This window comes from Anticarsia gemmatalis, chromosome 14 (genome assembly GCF_050436995.1).
Source record: "Anticarsia gemmatalis isolate Benzon Research Colony breed Stoneville strain chromosome 14, ilAntGemm2 primary, whole genome shotgun sequence".
NCBI classification, from domain to species: domain Eukaryota; kingdom Metazoa; phylum Arthropoda; class Insecta; order Lepidoptera; family Erebidae; genus Anticarsia; species Anticarsia gemmatalis.
The window spans coordinates 6,266,418-6,285,807 of record NC_134758.1 but is presented as its reverse complement, the minus strand read 5'-3'; the positions used below and the strand labels follow the sequence as shown (position 1 = coordinate 6,285,807).

At 34.3% G+C, this 19,390-nt stretch overlaps 1 protein-coding gene across 4 annotated transcripts in view; it reads left to right on the top strand.

Annotated features, from left to right (window-relative positions):
* Fife (regulating synaptic membrane exocytosis protein fife) overlaps positions 1-19,390 on the top strand; it is a 100,375-nt gene that overhangs the window by 6,850 nt on the left and 74,135 nt on the right. For all 4 annotated transcript variants that reach the window (XM_076122740.1, XM_076122741.1, XM_076122737.1 and 1 more), the window contains exon 2: positions 8,615-8,645. The gene's annotated coding sequence lies outside the window, so the exon portion shown is untranslated. The remainder of the gene's footprint in view (positions 1-8,614; positions 8,646-19,390) is intronic.

Here is a 19,390-nt window from a genome sequence, read left to right as displayed (position 1 = left end):
CATATGCAATTTTTTCTCTAAGGTTCAATGTATGGAACACAATTGTCTATAAGCATTTAAGCACTAATTTATTAGTCTGTGACTTACCTACTTAACCTAATTGCATATGCATATATTCATCATATTACACACTTATGTATTACGCAAATATGCAGGCATTATTGGCAATTATGTCGTGTCGTGTCAAGAGTGATAATATCTGAATATTATTGAGAAAATCTCCTTTTAATGAGAAGATTTCTTTTTCACATGACTCTGGATTAAACAAGCGCGAAGTTTTTTTTTAATTTAATAATGATACTGGCGGTCACTAGCGACTTTGTCTGCGTGGTCTTTAGTTTTCCCGTTTTTACAACAATTTTGGTTATATTTAATATAAATCATTTTCTCCCTTTGGATGAGAATTTCTAAAAATCATTTCTTAGTGCTCCTTAAACACTTCCTAAAGAATCTTCATAAAAAGTTTTAAGTTTCTACGCTCAGCAGTTTCAACTGTGCGTTATCCATCAGTCAGTACCGGAAGGATTGATATTTGAATATTTTACATTTTCATTGTAAGGATACTTTATGTAACAACTTTTAAAAACATTCAGCTATTAAATAATGAACAGCTAAGTTGTTATCAAACATTCCTTGAGTTGGCACAATGCCACGGTTGAGCCACCTGACTTTCACAACTGCAATTGCCGGATAAAAGGTCTAAGCACCAATACTGACAAAAAATAAAAAAGAAAACCAAGAAGCAAATATAGTTCAGGAATAACATTGTTTTTGGTTGGTAGGCTGATTACTTCTGATGGGTATTCCTAAAAATATAGAGTTTTCTGTTAAGTAACGTACATGTGCATAATGCTTCGGTCACCAAAAAAGCTTAGTTTTGTTACATTCTGATTACAGTAGATAGATAACGTACTGTGAATATATTCGTTAAAATAAACATGTCAGGTTCATACGCATAACTTGATGTAAAACTGCTATGCTTGTAATCGATAAGTACAGGTATATTACGTAACACAGTCTTATGTCATACCCATTATTATGTATAAGAATTCCAGATTATTCCATAAAGAACAAATATGTAATCAAAGCAGGCAAAATATAAACAAATATTACAAACCACAGAATTTTGCCCGAAAGTCTTCTCATTAAAACGTCTTTATCCACTGTTATAAATAGGTAAATATAGCGGCCCGAAATTTTCAGTATTCTTATTTGCTTTGTCTGTGAGAAATTTTCGCTAAAGCTCTCGGACCGATTTTAAGGCCTCTCATAAAATATGAAGTAGAAAATCACGGCGAGGTGCATGAGCAAAAAGACTAGCCGGTCCACCTCGGGCGAAATCTAGTTTAATTATAATTCCGAGTAATTAAAGTTCGCAGGAGTAAATTAACTTAGAGTTTTATACTTAGTTATAACTGCGGTACGCTGTACGAACTTCCATCGAGGAAGAAATAATTATGATGATCATAAATAAATCGTGAAAGGTAAAGAGTTTAATCACGTCGTGAATAATATTATTTTGTAAACGTTATTGGGTGCCAGCTATATATTGAAACCCCTACATCAATACAACAAATAACAATGTTAAGCTGTGTCAATTTATCTTTGGATCAAATCAACATCCTCGCATTCACGAGTATGTTGGATCTCAGTGTGTATTTTACCTACATTTGCTTAAGAGGTTACAATATCTGAAAATCCCGTGCCAATTTTTTTTCGCCAGTTATTTTTTCGCATGAAAAAGAACCGCTGAAAAAATGTTACATCGGTAATAGAAGCTAAAAAATATTTGTAGGAGTTAGAACAATCGAAAATAAATGGTTGAACGGCCACGCCTCGTCGTTTGCACGCTCGTCCCGTTTTCGATGATCAGCGTATTTTTATCGCTCCCATCCGAATGGAAAACTAGGTGCATTTGTTACATCACCTTAGAGTTTTCTATCTATTGAAACGTGCATAGACTGAATAGATATTCCGTCGACTTACTCGAGTTATTCGAGAGAGAACTTATGTTTAGTAGAATGTTTTATACTCCCGACATGAGCCATCCAAGCTCTTACGCCTTCTGTGTCTTGTTATATATTTAGAATGCAAATCACTTCCTAAACTTTTTTAACTTCTGCATTCCTTTTGTATTGTATAAAGTTTCCAACAAAAAGGAGCTCATGACTTTTATTACATTTATACAAAACTCAAACAGTATAACTTTGCAATTTGCTTTTTTGTTTATATTATTAATTTGTAGTTTTCTTTGTGCTTTCCCCAGGCTTTTTTTAATTAAAATATAAAATGTTTTAATTTTGATAACAGCAACAGATCTTTTTCTTAAATTCGTAATATTGTTGAGCTGAGTTTATGTGTCGATAAAGCCGATTTTTATCGAAAGAAGGTATTTGTTAAAACATCGACTTTAAAATGAATTCGCTATCAAAATTTGTTTATTTCAGAATTCAGTACGTAATTATTAGTTTCATACAATGGATATTCGACAGAGTCATTCTTAGACCCCAATATTGATGTTGTACAACATGTATTATATTGTACTTGGAGGATTACGGAGCCACAGCAATAGGTACAACTCCTTGAAATATATTTAGAACTTGTAGCATCTGGCCCCGATAAAGTAATGACGGCAATTTAAATGACGAATCCTAGACAATGGTCCGTTAAATGTTCCGATTTCTATTAAATAGTAAAGAATTCTTTGTTGAACCTCAGAAATCCTTTTTACTGCTATAAAAAGGGTTTTATCGGTGTTGGGTCAGCAAAGTGTATGTAAATGAGAACGCGCTGAGTTTTCACGATAGAAATAAAGTGAAATCGACGTCTTGGGTAACATAATTCATAACTTTTACTACGCCAACATAATGCAGCCGTGTAGGAACCGAAAGAAATTGGTGATTACCAGTTCTTTAACAAGACCTACCATAAACTTTATATTTCACATTTAAAGTTAACATAAAATGTAGCATGCAGGGTTCATTGATTTATTTAATAACAGTGCGAATATGATATTGAATAGTGCAGTCTGTACGTGTGCGACACCCACACGGCTCGCCTACATTCATTTACAGTTGCTGGAAAACTAAAATTGGAACAACAGATACCTTTTGCTCTTTGAATGCCATTACGAATATTCTGTGAAACGCATGTATTTATGTTGATACAACGTGAACTGGAAACCAATATAAAACAAATATAACGGCGCTATGATAGCAGGCAGCAGGTATCGATTTGTCGGAACACAGTGTATTTTGTAAGCATTGGACGTATCGTGTGGAACGAGGCAATATCGTCGAAAGCAGCTGTTCCCCTGTAACAGGCTAACTGTCGCCCTTACTTCCCCGCATGTGTGACTGTAATTCATAAAACAGTGGCCTGGGTATAATGTCTTACGAAAGTTCTAATGCCTCCGTTACGAATCAGGGTACATAATTAGTTAATTACACATTCCTTACGTACGTCATGTTCAGTGCGTCGGAAAATGACAATTGGACATGAAAAACGATGAACTATGTTAATATACTGATGTCACGTACATAAATGTAAGATTTATGCAAGCTCTACTTTGCTAACAGGAACAAAGCTTGCAATATTTGAATGTCAAGATTCACATGTAACTAACTGTTTGTTATAATTTCCAACTGTCACGTAAGTTGTTTGGATGTAAAACAGCGGAACACTGAAATAAATATCAGTAGTATGCCTCGGTGCGGTAATCTTGCCATAAATAAAAACGTCCGGGAAAATACAACTTGTTTTCGTTCAGATTTTGACTCCAAATTCGTTCGAGTGCGAAGCGTAAGAGCGCGACACATCCAGAGCTTCGGTCCTCTTAAGTTCCATGACGTCATCACGATTTTCAATTTACTCCGAGTTATTCAGGAGGATAGGGGTTTTATCTTCCATTTAGAACAAACTTATCGCATTACGGCATTGAGGCAAATTGTCACTTTGACATTGTGAACTACAGGGCCTCTCGGCCAGACTAGAATTAAGCCGCCGAAGTACTAGGTCCACGTTAAGCTGTTTCGATTTCACCAAGAACTTTGTAATCTCAGAAGCATCATCATAGATTTAAATAGTTTAATTTAGTTTACGAAATCCTTACGATTTATGTATCGTTTGTCTCGTATTCTTCTTTCTCTTATTTACAGCGTACCTATATTGTTAAAGCGCGTGCACTAATAGTAGATATTCATAATACTACTTTTACAAAAGTTGTGTAATAATATGACGATTTCGTGACTGTAAGACGTATATGTCTATGTTATACGTTGTTTTCATTGATCAATTAAAGGTGTCGAACAGCGGATGTGTAGTCAGAGTCTTCATCAGAGTAGATAATATTGCTAACTTGCGTTATAATTTACGGTTGACACTTTCCTTTCCCAACCTCTTCATAAGCGTTCCGTGAGTTATCCTTGAGTAATTAGTTGTGTCAAGTAAAGTTACCGAATAAATTGTTAAATTAAATGTTATATCACGACTTGCGTGAACTTTGACGAAGGCTTTGTCATGGTACGTTCCCATCAAATTGTTTAAAACCCCAATCAAAATGTATCGTGTAATCGTGTTTCAGCATTAACAAGTGTATATATTTTGCATGTTGTGACCTACGATTGTAAGTCACGCTCGTAAGCTCATATCAAAGGAATGTTCTTTTATTCGGAATAAATTACCATAAAAATAAATGGCCGGCTCGCCGTTCGCTTGCGAAGACATGACAATAATAGATAATAACCTCGGCATAGTACTACGATCTTGGAGAACCTATTGTTAACATTATAAGTTTACAGCCTACTTATGTTCTGATTTTACGTAGATTGCTTCCACAAACTTTCTAGTATATAAGCATTCGATCAACTACTGAGTTCATTACATTGAAATGATTACAATGTAGCACTTGTATGTCGTTGTTGCTCACAAAATACCCTTCACTCGTTTATTTTCCGATGTTCAAAAGAAACTTGATTAAGGCACAGGCCTAATACAGTGGGCGGAGATAGGCCTGCCCGTCGTTAAGCCAACGTCTCAGTTGCCTGGAGCGGCTCATGTGAAGTAATCAATCTATTAGTCGTAAGCCTCATCTGGCCCTTATTAGTGTTTTTATTTGTTACATATTTCTGCTGCAACATGTAGCTCTATTTTCCAAGAAAATACTACTAACCCAAGCACAAATTTCGGACATATAAACTTAATTGATTGTAGTACATACGTCTGTTATATTTCCAATTAAACTGGTTACTTTTATGTTATTATTATCAAATAGTACAAACTAGTAGATATCAATTCGGAAAGAATTTCGAATCTTTTCTTTTAATTCTATAAAGTAAAAAAGAGATATCACCCACAGAGCAAAAGTAACATGAAAAACTATTACAAATTTTATTAAACTAGCAGTCACTTTATATACAAGTAATAATAAAACAAAAACTAAAAAGGTTGGTCTCACGAAGCGTGCCAGCTGCCCGGCGTCAAACGAATATTTTGAGTGGGCACGAAAGAAATTTCATTTCCTGCTGTTTCTTGTTCCGCAAAATCTTTGCAGCTGCGAATTTAAGTGCAATTTCTATTCATTTATTTTGTTTGCTATATAAGAGGCTCGCTTCCATTAACAACCCTTATTTAAGTAGATAAAACATCGCCGAATTTTAAATTAAACCATAATATCAGCTCTATTAAAAAGTTACGTGTTTAAGCGGGAACGTAATGAGACAATTATTATTTTAATTGCTGGGTCGGTTGAACGTTTAGCATCATTAAAAGTATTACGTCTATCGATCGTGGCAGCTCTAGTCTGAGCTTTTCTTAAATGAAACATTTCTCTTGTTAAGCACAAAATGATTAATATCGTATTATTCATGATCACATTTAAGAAGCCACACAAGTGGCCAGCCCTCTCTTTGAAGTCTTATCTAATTTGACAGACTTTACAAATCCCGAGAAATAATTGGTTCGTGAGCATGAGGTCGGCGGTCGGTCATAAATAAAATACTAGAATGAAAATATTATGGGGACGGTACAGTCACCGGAAAACAGGTTGTTATCAATCAAATTAACCCGTTCTTTAGAAAATTACTATGTTATTAAAGAAACAATAACCCGTTTAACTTAAGTATCAATACAAATTATTATTTAAAAACTACAATTATCGCGGTATTTATTTTACTGTTTTATTAATTTGTAATATGCATAACTAACATCTATGCAGATCGTAGGCTTTGGTGATCGACTCGGTTCTAAAAAATGTGGCGTCCGTTGATAGGAAGTGGCATCCTTTTGCAACCTCCCAACAAACGTGTGATGAAATAATAAAATACATTTTCGTCCATAAAAATAGTGTATGCCTATACTCTTATTCACGAAACACTATCACAAAAAAGCTGTTTCAAAACACTAAGAACTGTGGGGAAATTGGAGCGATTGAATGTGAAAAACCGTGTGAATAATATATTCATAGTAAAGTGACGGAGGTAGGCAATACATTGTTAATGCTTTTAAAAATAAAAGGCTTTACTACTAACATTCTGTATATTTTGTAGGTCTCTACAATCTGTGATTAATAATGTCATTAATTAACTGTAAAGTTATTGTAATATAAATAACTGGGCGTCCCCCGAGGGCCTCCGTTATTATTCATTAATAGTTGTTGCCCACTGCTCCGTTCTCATAATATATGGAATGTAATGTAAATGAACATGAATTAATAAATTGATTTCATTTTCTATATTTATAAAGTTATTTTGTGAAGTGAATAAATACACAAGCGCTGTGTTCGTTTTTAATTCGATTAAATGTGCTTACCGTATTTTCCAATAAATGCAGTGATAGTGGGATTTCAGAGTGGGTATCGACCGTGGTTGTACAATTGTATTGTATACGGTGTAACACTTTGCGAATTCATGAATAGTTAATAGCTCAACAGGCACTCTCGTAGTAAATGAGTGCGAGTCTAACCTGAACCATACAACGTACATTTATGTACCTTAGGTACTTGTTACATTCAACCCAAATTCACATACAAGTAAAATCACCTCGAGAAAATATGAGAAAAATTATAAAGTGGCCCCAGACACAAAGGCGGCCTGACAAAGAGAAATGTAGAAGACGCAATGTCATTGTTAAGAACCTTATAATAGCTTGAGTGGACATGAAATATGCAACTACACTCTGAAATTATTTCAGGAAGTCGTGTGCTATGAGGTTTTTAAAATGACGGAAGCGTAGATATAGATTTAATACTGGGTTTATATTTTGACGATAAAACAAGTCTGTTACTTAGTGTAGTTTAGGGTACAGAGACAACATGACTTGCTTAATTAAAAAATAAAATCCAACGCAATTACGTACTTAAATTGAATTCTGACTTCTTGACAATTTATAAAAAAAGATCGAAACAAAAACATCTAATTTTAGCACCACTAATAAAGTTGTTCATTGTCGTAAATTGTCATTTATGTATCGTCATATTTCCTCTTTAAATTCAGACCCAAACCAAAATACAATTAAATCATTCGTACCCAAAGCAAGTAATACCTCTGTTCGTGTGCTATTATGAGGGTATTAATAGTGGTATGTGTGAGTACTAAATATTAATTTACATGTACAATAGTGTACCTACTGTTCGAATTATCTTCGTACGTGTATTTAATTAGTACGAACGTGATATTGAAGGCTTATTTTACATAATTCTCGACGGATGAGAGTTATACATGTAACATTACATGTGTATTTCAGTATATGATATAATTTTGTGACCAACTTTCGTAATGACTAAGTAGAGTAACAGTAACATGGTAACTATAGTAAAGACAGGCTAACTGTAAACTGCAATGTAGAATTAAGTTATTAGAACTTTGTGCATTCATTTATTAACACGCATTAAATGAGTCATCGCTTTAATCGTATCCATCTTTATATAACACTTTTGCGAATTAAATATAAATTTGTGTAGCTAAGTATTGTACTGTCCCCGTACACCCTAATTCTCCCAATCCGGAAATCAAATTAGGGATTAACAACCATAAATATCCTCATTAAACCTCGGAGAGTTTCTGTACATTTTTAAGAATAGATTACACTCGGCCATTATTCTACGAGTAAAATAGGCCATTACATTGCCTAATGGGTTAGTTATCCTTATCTCCAGCCACATCACACGAAAATTATTATACCTATTGTCCGAAATACGGCACCCTGAAAACTAGCTCTTCTAGACATATGAAATGTTGAATATATGAAGGATCATTCTGGCTATTCATATTTATTTTTGTTCATAGCACGGTACAGGTTTATGTTATTATAGCTTATACTTATATAATACAAATAGAAAGAGTTAGTAATCTGAGATATCCTGCGCTATATAATAAAGACGATAGATAGAACACATAAACTCGAAACACAAATCCCTGCTATACATTTTAATTAATTAACTGGCTAGTTTAACAAGCACTCGAGACAGAGCGTAATCTCATATGAAATGACGTCATTCCTTTTGAAACCGTAGCCGTACTATCTCCGTCTTAAATTCACGACAGTTCTAAATGTATCGTATAGCCACGTGGACCCTCATCAAAGCAAAACAAACTAAACTTATTTAACATATTTTCAGGTACAAAGGAAACTCGTGATCTGCCCTCGGGGTAAGTTACATATTAACAAAATATATATTACTTATATTTTTATTGTTTTAACAGACACGGTACGTAAACAGCCGCCTCGAGATTTAACGACGACATTTTTACCTTTTTATTCAAAGAATACTCTCTCAACGTATTCTCCGAACGCTTAACGAGATTTCTCTTGAATCTTTTTCTAAAAGAATCTATTTTTAATACAAGTCCGAGATACTAAGATTGCATCGTTCAGTTTCAATTACACTATTATAAATAACGAATATCAAAACCTAGAACAGAATATTACTAAAAGAAGGATTTAACGAAATTATATTTGACTTGGGAGAAAATTTCATTATAATATTATTACAAAGAACTTGGACAATATGAGGGTATTCGAGGTGATAGTAATCTATCGTTTGACAATCTTTATCTATAAAAGTTATCACTATTGGTTTAGTAAGGTCGGAAACGGGAAGAATGGTTTTTACTGAGGCGGCTCGGAACGATTCCGTCTCATAGGCGTTTAATCTGTTCAATGTGCTATTAGAGTCACAACTTGCGCCATTCTTTCCTAATTTATGTGGGCACGTCGAGTCACAGCCTCTGGTGTTCGACCCTCGCTTTATTTAAAGCCTCCTAACTGGCACCCACGTTTTCGTCCAGATTCTAATGAACTCAACGTGGAAACATTGAGGACGAAGACTTGGTGAAAATATATATTCTTTTGTTTCTTCTATAGAAGTATTCAGTAAACGAATTGGTTCAGGTTTCGAAAGCTTTTCACGTTCTGGATATTTGATCAGAATACTAGCAGTACTTAAAAATCACTTGCCGCTTGATGTAGGAACTTATATTTCTATTTGATAATGTTTATTATAACAATAGGCACAGAAAGTGCTTCCCCATGTAAATATACATATGTATACATCTGCACCAATAATATTGAACATATTTTCAGGCGATATGCCTTTTCACAGACCCGAATAATGTGTGACTTTTATAATTCCTTTTCTTTCGGACGGATGTTTGTGTTTCCTCTCAAGCAACTCTTAAACATAGACATTCAAGGCACGTATTTATTCAAATTTACAAAAAAGTTTCGGTTAGTAGGCACGAATATACATTTTAACTAGGGATCTTCGGGTCCTTTCTTGTTAAAAGAGCAGAGTCATAAGTTTATTAGACAGGTATACTGGTATAATAAGGGTAAAACGGTAATATTACTCTAGTATATTCAGATTTTTATATGTATGCAAAGTTTCGGCTCAATGAACATCGCTGGCTGAATCAAAATATTGCAAATGTAAAATCAAATAAAAGCTGAAATCCTCATATTAACTAAAAAAATATAATCTTTTTTGTCGGTGTGGTTAGTTTGGTTTATAAATACAGTTTGCAATGCGTGCGTGGCTTTTGCTGTGTTTGAGTTTAAAAAAAGCTAGTTTCGATCACTCCGCCTAATTTAATCTAAATTACTTCAGTGATTTAAGCGTGGAAGTGAAAAAATAGCTATTTTCTCATTTTATTGACAGGTTATTGACATTGATTGATAACGTTGATTTTCTGATTTATAAATATGAATTCTTAAAGTAAAACATTAATTTGCTAAATTATTTATAATATTATTAATTATTAATTATTATTATAGAAGAAAATTAATTTTGGAGTTAGAATTTAGCTCTAAGTTACAAGACTTATTAAAGACTTATTAAACATTTCTAAATGAATTTACTTTTTGCCGTCTACTATTAAAGTTGTGTGATAGCAAGTAACTCGTGCCTGAGGCTAAAGAGCATTGCTTCATTGCTACAAACATTTCATAACTGACTCTGCCGTTAAGCAGCGTTTCGTTCAAATGAAATCCCATTAAAACTTTTTCCATTAAACATTCTACTTTAGAAAAATGCCCTTGATCCTAACATTAAAGTTAATAATGGTTCACGATTACAACTTAATTGCAAAATAACTTGGTACTTAAAAACATGGCTTCTTGATGTTTGACTTGTCTTAAGCTGCAAAGTAAAATATTGCTTATTCCGAATTACTGAGGATTATGAAATCTCCGAGATGTAGGTACGCTTTCTTAGTTACGTAAATACTTTAAGACTACTTCGATGAAATACAATATTATTCTTAGTTTTATCTACTCTCAGATTAAAACAATATTTAGACGTATAAAGATTAATAAACTTGTATAGTTAGTTTCGATTGCGTCTATCGCTTAACGAACGATATTCAAGTATTTTTTTCCAATTAGTTTTTCGTGCTCCGGTGAACAATATCATTTTTTGTTTAGAGAGAATCGTACAATAACAGTTTTTACCCAATCACGAAACTCGTGCGAGCTCCGACCGCTATCGAAATCCTACCCATAAATATAGGAATAAACTCCAACGTTCAAATTGATTGTTTCCCGATACCTAAATAATATTTAGGGCTACTCGTTTGAGATTATAGTGACCATCCTGTATATGATGTGGCTGCAAATTATATACTTGTTGGTTTATATATCAGACTGTATTTTTGTAGCTAATTTTATTTGTTGTGTGTGCGTGATTGCCAACACAGCAGATAATAAGTGGAGCTCTCGTAACATCAGCAGTTATTACTGGGCAAGCGCTAAATTAGAGAGTGGCTTTGCAAATTATGCAAATGCACGTGGCACACGTACTCCCGTCATTAAAACCTGACGCCCCGTTGACCCCTACTGATAAACCACTTTCTACTCTCTTAATAAAGCTCGAAAATGCGAACAAAAACCTAACACGAGCCTCAACACGAGCGAACTGCCGCAGTAATTGAGTCACCATGTTTTATGTTCCTATTTCAATAGAGATTTATTTTAGGCGTAGTTCTAACTTGATTATATAAATTTTGAACAAATAATATACTATTTCAAAGGATGAATGGTTCGAGCGGTCCGCTTTGTAATGGCCATTTGAATAAAATAATAACATAAATGCCTTAAATTCTCTTACTAGTCCTCGTCGGAGGCACTTACTGCCTTTGACGTCTTAATACTTTGAAAAACTACATTAAGATAATTGTGTCTATTTGATTCTCCGCCTGTAGAGAAGCTTGTCACAAGTATCCTCAGTTTCCCAGCTGAGTAAGGCAAAGCGGTACCAGGACGGACTGTATAAACTTTTGCTTTTACACTATTAATTAACACCTCTGCGGTACTAAGATAACTTTCTTAGAATAATTCCCAGTATTTACTTTAGTTTTCCTTGTTAAAAGTGTGAGTGTAGCGCTTTTTGATGTTCGCTAGCTTCTGGGAAGGGTTTTCAATAACATCTTGAATTCTGTTCTTAATCTACTAAGTAGATAAATATAGCACGATTTCTGAAATAGTATAAAAAAATACATATTATTCAAATACACAGTAGGCATCTTGTGCTTCTGTGTGTTTTTCAACTTGTTATAAATACTTCACTTGCAATGGACTATAATGTTTGAATACCATACCTACATGTTATAAACTATGTATAATTTATAATTTGTATCTCCTCGCATAGTATTCTTTTTAATAAACGATGAGAAAAATGACGACAAAAGCATTTCCTACAAACATTTATTAAAAATAGCTTATACAAAGAGAGTTCAGTGCAGGGAATGCAGCACAAATAAATTCCTTCTATTTTTTGCCATAGCAAATTGTGTTACTGCCAGAGAGACTACTGATTTGATTACAAAGATTTTCTCTCGTCGTTTTATCCGTTTTTAGTTGTTACAATTTTGCATTCCATCCTACGCTTTTGTAGAGCTTTTGGTAACGAATATCAGTTCTTTTAGTTCTTTAGGAAGGTGTATTAATTAATATTAAATATTATTATCGTTGCTGGCACAGAAAGCTTATTAATTAAGCATCGCATGAAACGAATACACATAATTGGAAATCGCGGTATTGAATCGGCTAAGTCTTAATCGATATTCGAAGTGTGACAAAACCGCATTTCAAATTTAGTTTATATAGGTATAATTATGTCATGGTTTCAGTTTCGTCTACGATTGCTTTAACCGTTGCGATATTAACTTTTAATTGCAAACAAGTAAAATAATAAAATGGAATGATGTAGTATACTTAAATTACTACTATATTTTTCACTGGAACTTATATCGTCTGAGAAACTTAGAAAACTGTAAAAGTTCGAAGATTTTCTATATGTTCATCCGTATCAAAACTCGAACACAGAACAATATGTTCCGCTGAGACTATAAGGCGTAAGTAAACCGCGACGAAAAGTTGCATGTCACACCTCCATATTGAATGAGCGAACGGTGAACTGCAAGCATTGTGCGACGAGGCGCTCTCTCGTATTATTTTCAAAATTGCATTTGATCTGAACAAGGTTGACACTAACCTCAACTGTGGCGGAAATAAAGTTAAGTGTAGTTCTGTATAATGTTGGATATCGTGACGTCAAGTCAAGACGACTGTAAATGTTAGAGTTCGTGGAGCGATAACAGCTTTGCGATTATCATCTATCTCTTGCTCTGGGTAGCTTTATACATTCATGAGCATAATGTGAGTCCGCCGTTTATGCTTGTTTATTATGTATATTCATGACTCCGATTATTATGAATACACATGATTGATCGCCTTTCTTTCACGTGGGTATACAAGGTTTATCGTTACGTTCCGAGCGCGTGGGTGTTGTATAAAGTGACCAAGGACTATTTTTTATTGTGTGGATGGTTATGCGTATAAGTTTGAAATTAAATAAAAAATGAAGGCAAATAATTTTATTCACTATTTCTGTTATTAAAATCTATGTTGAAACAAAAATATATGTATGTATAAACATTATTACCGCGCATAATAGTAAGTTTGGAAGGCTAGTATTTGTAACAGATGGTTGAATAGCAAAGGAACTTTATATCTGAATTCTCCGCTTTACGTAGCCCGTAACACTAAAATTTATAGACACCGAAAGGGAAAATGAAGTTAAGTCACGCGCTCGACGAATTGTTCATTAATGAATCACAATATAATTAACTCTGCATATTTCTATCTAGGTTTAAATTAATGAGCGCTTTCAAAGTAAACAAGAACCAAATTCCGCAGTGTACCTAGAAGATATTTATTTTCATTTTATTAAAAGTCTAGGAATGAAAATAAAGTAGAAGTGTTAAACAAACTTATATTAAAATCTAAAGAATATTATATTTCACAAACTCGATGCACTTTCTGATGCTGGCTATCAGTTTTCATCGCGAAGTAATTTCAAAGTCAGTCAGCAAAGCATCAAAGTCACTCGACGCTCAAAGTATTTTGCTCCAACTTCTTACTCCGATATTTAGAATTTGTGATATTATAATGTTGTATTTACATGGTAAGATTTCTGAAACGTACTGTATAGTACTAATCCAAAAAGTAATTAGCTCTAAAGGAATTAGTAAAAATAATTGGATCACGTGAACTATAATTTAAATTTACTTTTAATTCGCCTAGCGTGTTTATTTGATTACGTGAAATTGAATAAAACTTTGACAATTACGAAGTTATTTACATTCCCTAAGCCAATATATATCGCTAATGACAGCCCTAGGGGCAGACACAGCCCCCCGTACACGGATATCGGTCACAGAAGTCGGTCAGGGCCGTGCCTTCCTTTTAGCATCCGTACATATTATAAATATTCTCGCCTACTGACCGCTCCGCGGTGCAGCGATGCATTTTGCCCGATACATGACACATCCTTAACTTTATATTATATCAAAGTTTAACTCGGTTAATGGTACGGCGAACTTGTTTTTGAACTGCGCCCGCTCTTTCGAGACAGTTCTTTGTGCATTATAAATGAAGTAACCCAACTATTCGTTGCGAAGGTAGTATTACGGTTGAAAATAGTAATATTGTATTTTATATATGACTGAACCTAGTCAATTAGAGAACTTGATCAATATGTTTGTGTGACCTCTTTACTTCTTTTGTTGTTTTACATGAGTAGTCATAAGACTGAGGTACGATAAATAAATAAAAAAAATATTGATTGCAAAGGTAAAGTTGATTGATACATGTTATAAATTTAAAATAGTTTAGAGTATATATTGCAACTTTTTTACAAATCGTACTCTGTTTCTTATAGTTTTAATAAAGCGAACTTATATGTTTTAAAATAGTAGACTAATATATAACACACATGTTTGGTCACAAAGGCAAAACACCCTACTCTCGTTTATGGGCATCGTAATATGCGGTTGACCCCAAAGCTTTTAACTGTCTCAGCGTTCGGTTCCCAAAGTAGTAAATTCTAATTTAGCGAAGGTCACTGCCAATAGCATCATTAAAAAGAGTATTAACTTGTATTAGTAAACAGAATCAGCCTAGTTTAATATTCAAAGAAAAGTTTGGTCTGAATGTAGAGGCTTTGAGTGGCAGCCATTACTGGCTCGCCATTTGGCGGCGTCGTGATACTCCTTACGAGTCATCTTTTATTTAAACAGTGTTTCATTTCAGTGGCCCTCGTCCACTCGAGCTAATGGTGGAGATATATCCTATGGGGAACAACGTACATAGAAAGTGACGTACGGTAGTGCCGATGACGTACGGTACGTACAGTGCGCACCGTTATAACTATGCAACATACTTTATAATTATTTAGAACTGTGGCAACAGCATCTCCAAAATGTAAGCTCCAGTTATTAGAATAAAAACAATAAAGGATCGTTTGGCATTTATTCGCAGAATCGTATTTCGATCTATAAACAACATTCTCAGAACAGCTATCACCATTAATTGAGCTTGGCGTTTATGCTTTGAATTTCCACGTACAGAGTTTGAATGAGTACGGCTATTTATCTGCATTAGGTACTATACATGTACAGTCAGCACCAAAAGTCGATGAACAGAATCAACTTAACAAAACACCTGTTCACAATAAAATGCCATAAGTTATAGTCGCAACTAGGAAACAAAATAGCCTGTACACCAGAAATTTACAAAATTCGTTGAACACGAGTATTTCAAAAGTATCTGTACACTAGTATTCCTAAAGTTGCTGTACACCAACAATCCAAATGTCGCTGAACATCATTGTATCAAAAGTCACTAAGCAGCAGTAAAGACAAAATTATTAGTATATTTTGAACATTGCCGTGTGTTAATCTACTTTTGTCGCTTATGTTGTTCAGCTACTTTTGTGACAGTGCTTGCTTAACCTTAATAATGTATGTTAACACGTTAGTATCTATTTCAATACTTATTCACAAAACAATTATATTTTATTGTCAGTAATCATATTAATCTAATAGCTCATGCAACAGACTTGGGAGAGATTTAGGGGCCAAAATATTTGTCAAAATATGATGGGTAATATGCGCGAACGGCTCCAGGCAGTAATAGACGCGAATGAAGGCCATACCCGCTATTAATTCTTATTTTTCAATAAAATTTTTGATTTTGCATTAAGATTTATATTATAATATCTAAAATATTTTCATTTGAATTTTTGATTGTGCTTTTAATAAATCATACTTTTCTTCAGTACCAAATACTTTGTTCTAGATTAACACACGGCAACGTTAAAAATATACTTTGTTAACCTTATTTCATTAGAGTTATGTTTATGTTATGTTTCATATTATAGATTAATATGATTACTGACAATAAAATATAATTGTTTTGTGAATAAGTATTGAAATAGATACTAACGTGTTAACATACATTATTAAGGTTAAGCAAGCACTGTCACAAAAGTAGCTGAACAACATAAGCGACAAAAGTAGATTAACACACGGCAATGTTCAAAATATACTAATAATTTTGTCTTTACTGCTGCTTAGTGACTTTTGATACAATGATGTTCAGCGACATTTGGATTGTTGGTGTACAGCAACTTTAGGAATACTAGTGTACAGATACTTTTGAAATACTCGTGTTCAACGAATTTTGTAAATTTCTTGTGTACAGGCTATTTTGTTTCCTAGTTGCGACTATAACTTATGGCATTTTATTGTGAACAGGTGTTTTGTTAAGTTGATTCTGTTCATCGACTTTTGGTGCTGACTGTACTTGTTGTGTTCCGTGAACTTCTGTGAACGAGAATTTCCATGTTGTTTAATTTTCAATGGTAACTGACAAACGATTAGAATCGTACGTACTTCGTAGTATAGAAGTGTATGCAGTGCCTTTGTGTGTTGGTCCGTTGTATTGAACTAAGCTTGACTACTAAACCTTCTGACTGCTGTTTCCTAGTGCATTGAGGCTAGTTTCCTGTTTAATCTAATGCGGATCATTACTAGCGTTTGCACAAAGGACCGTCTGCTTCGCTACTAGCTTTGTGTGTGCGAAGTCGTCGGTAATATTGTAACCTCTTACTCGGGTTTTATATATTTCTTCGTAAATGTATTCAGAACAATTTGTACTTCCAGGTACTTGAATAATAAACGTACATTCTAAATATATTTTGCCAAGTCAAAGCGTAATATTGTTAATTAGGTTATATTTTATATCCCATTGCTATTCAAAGCCACATGATGGTAGGTTATCACATCCGCCTACAAGCTGGATACGTTCATACATAATGAATATGTAATGCGGAACTGCTCCGAACTTTGTTACAGACAATTTCTCGTTTAAAATGTGTAGTAGGTAAATAATGTAGGTTCCGCCGCGAAGATGCTCTTTACACATGTTTAACGTTTATTGATTTTCAGAGCGGTCTTGCGGCGGCCGCCCCGACTCATTGTTCCTCTACCCCTTTTTATCATAGAAAAATTAATATTTGTATACTCTCCACTGAAAGCAATATCCCTTTCGAAATTGTTAGTAAAGTTCGAAAGGGTCAGGAGCTTTGTTGCAATTACGAAAGTATCATCATTTCCGTTATTTCCAGTTGTTTTCTAACAATGAATTTGCCAGAGTTCTCGGCTAGTTTTGAATGGCTATTCAAGGTGAGAGCCGACTAATTAAACCGGAACGACGGCCAGCGGAATCTATCTAGATAACAATCATACTTTTATTAACTTCTGTCTACTTACTGCTCAGATTGATGGATCTATTAAAACTCCATGTTTCTCGATCAGCACTATAATAACTTGACCTTTATGCAGACATAAATAAATACTTTTATATACTTAAGTCAGTTACTTATATCTAGACACACGGGAGCGTGTCGAGCCAAGAAAAAAACCATCTATATAGGTACATATATCAGTCAGTAGGTACCTACTTGCATAAGATCCATAAATGTGAAAGGTCAATTTATTTAGCCATATTGAAGAAATGATAGGTGATTACTATTAGATAATGAAAAGTTAAATAAATTTCTTGCTCCGGTTTACTATAGGTACTACGTATCAAGGTTTTTTAAAGGTACACGTGCAAAAACGTAGTTTCCGGTGTAAAAATATATCATACCTTTTCACCCTTTTATTATAGTTTGAAATTGGCAAAATCCCTTACGCCGTCGAATGTATTCTTTCCGCGAACGTTACTTTTGCAAGTCCAGGAATGGAGACCATAGTTTATGAGGGCTTTCGTGGAACAATATACTTTGTTCACACATCTGCCGCCGCGGATTGTCCTTGTATGCATAAAACTTGTATATTAAAAAAGTTTAATATACATTATGGTGACCGGTATCATGGAAATGATAACTACATAAATATATAGGTACAAACTTACACAATAGTAAATAAATCGCTGAACGTAGTTTTATTACATTAAACACCAGTTCTGAGTAGGTACAGGTACCTCGATTCTCTACCACTATCGACTACCGACAACCGGCTAGCTATCGAAATTTTGACATTTAGAATGTACTGCCAAAATGTTTCCTACGACACCCGACAGAGGCGCTGATCAGATTTTCATACAAAATTTCTCGATGACAGTTCGGTTGTCGGTAGTCGATAGTAGTAGAGAATCGAGGCAAGGGTATACAGATTTTTAACAATTGTTTACATACAGTTGCTGTCAGTTTATATGTCGGATAGGTAATCCTACACTTACCCATAAGTCGTGGAACTGGCTGTAATGATTCTTAAAAGAGAAATTCACAGCAGCCGGCTATAAAGAGGTCTCAAGTGCTGACTTGAGACTTTATACACGAGAATCAACTTGACAGTATAAAAATAATACAGATATCGGTTTTGGTTAACAGTATCGTTTCGTCTGGTCGTACTTGGATATCTTCAAGTTAAAGCATGTAATCTGTAGCATGATTCTTGACAGTCTGTACTAATGCGTATCGAAAATTTGACATTTGAAATGAAATAAACGATTAGTCCCTACGAAACCCGCTAGGGGCGCTGATGGGGTTTTCATACAATTTTCTCGATATCTAGCCGGTTGTCAAAAGTTGATAGTAGTAGCGAATCGTTATCTCTGTAAACGTAACTCAATCCGGCAACTTATAATTACAGAAAAGCATTACTGTAATGGGTGTTTCTACATAAATAGAATAAGGTCGACGTTGGTGCAATAGTTCCACATTATGTTGGTAGTTAACGTCCATTACAGGAAACACAAGCTGTCAGCCGTCGTCACGGTCATAACTTCATAAGCAGATGATACAGGCGGCTGGAATCCACTATAACATTAACGTGTCAGTCACCGCTTCCCTCATTGTTGCCAAAGAGATGACAAATTCAAACAATGTTAATTTACTAAAGAGAAGCGTCGGTTCATAACTGCTACGTTCACGTTTTTGTCGGATACTTGCGCTAAATTTTGCTTGCATGGTTTTCGCATTGTTCCTTTCATATTTTCGAAAGTTGAATATTTTATATGAAATTTAGTACTGGAGACTACATTGCGAAAC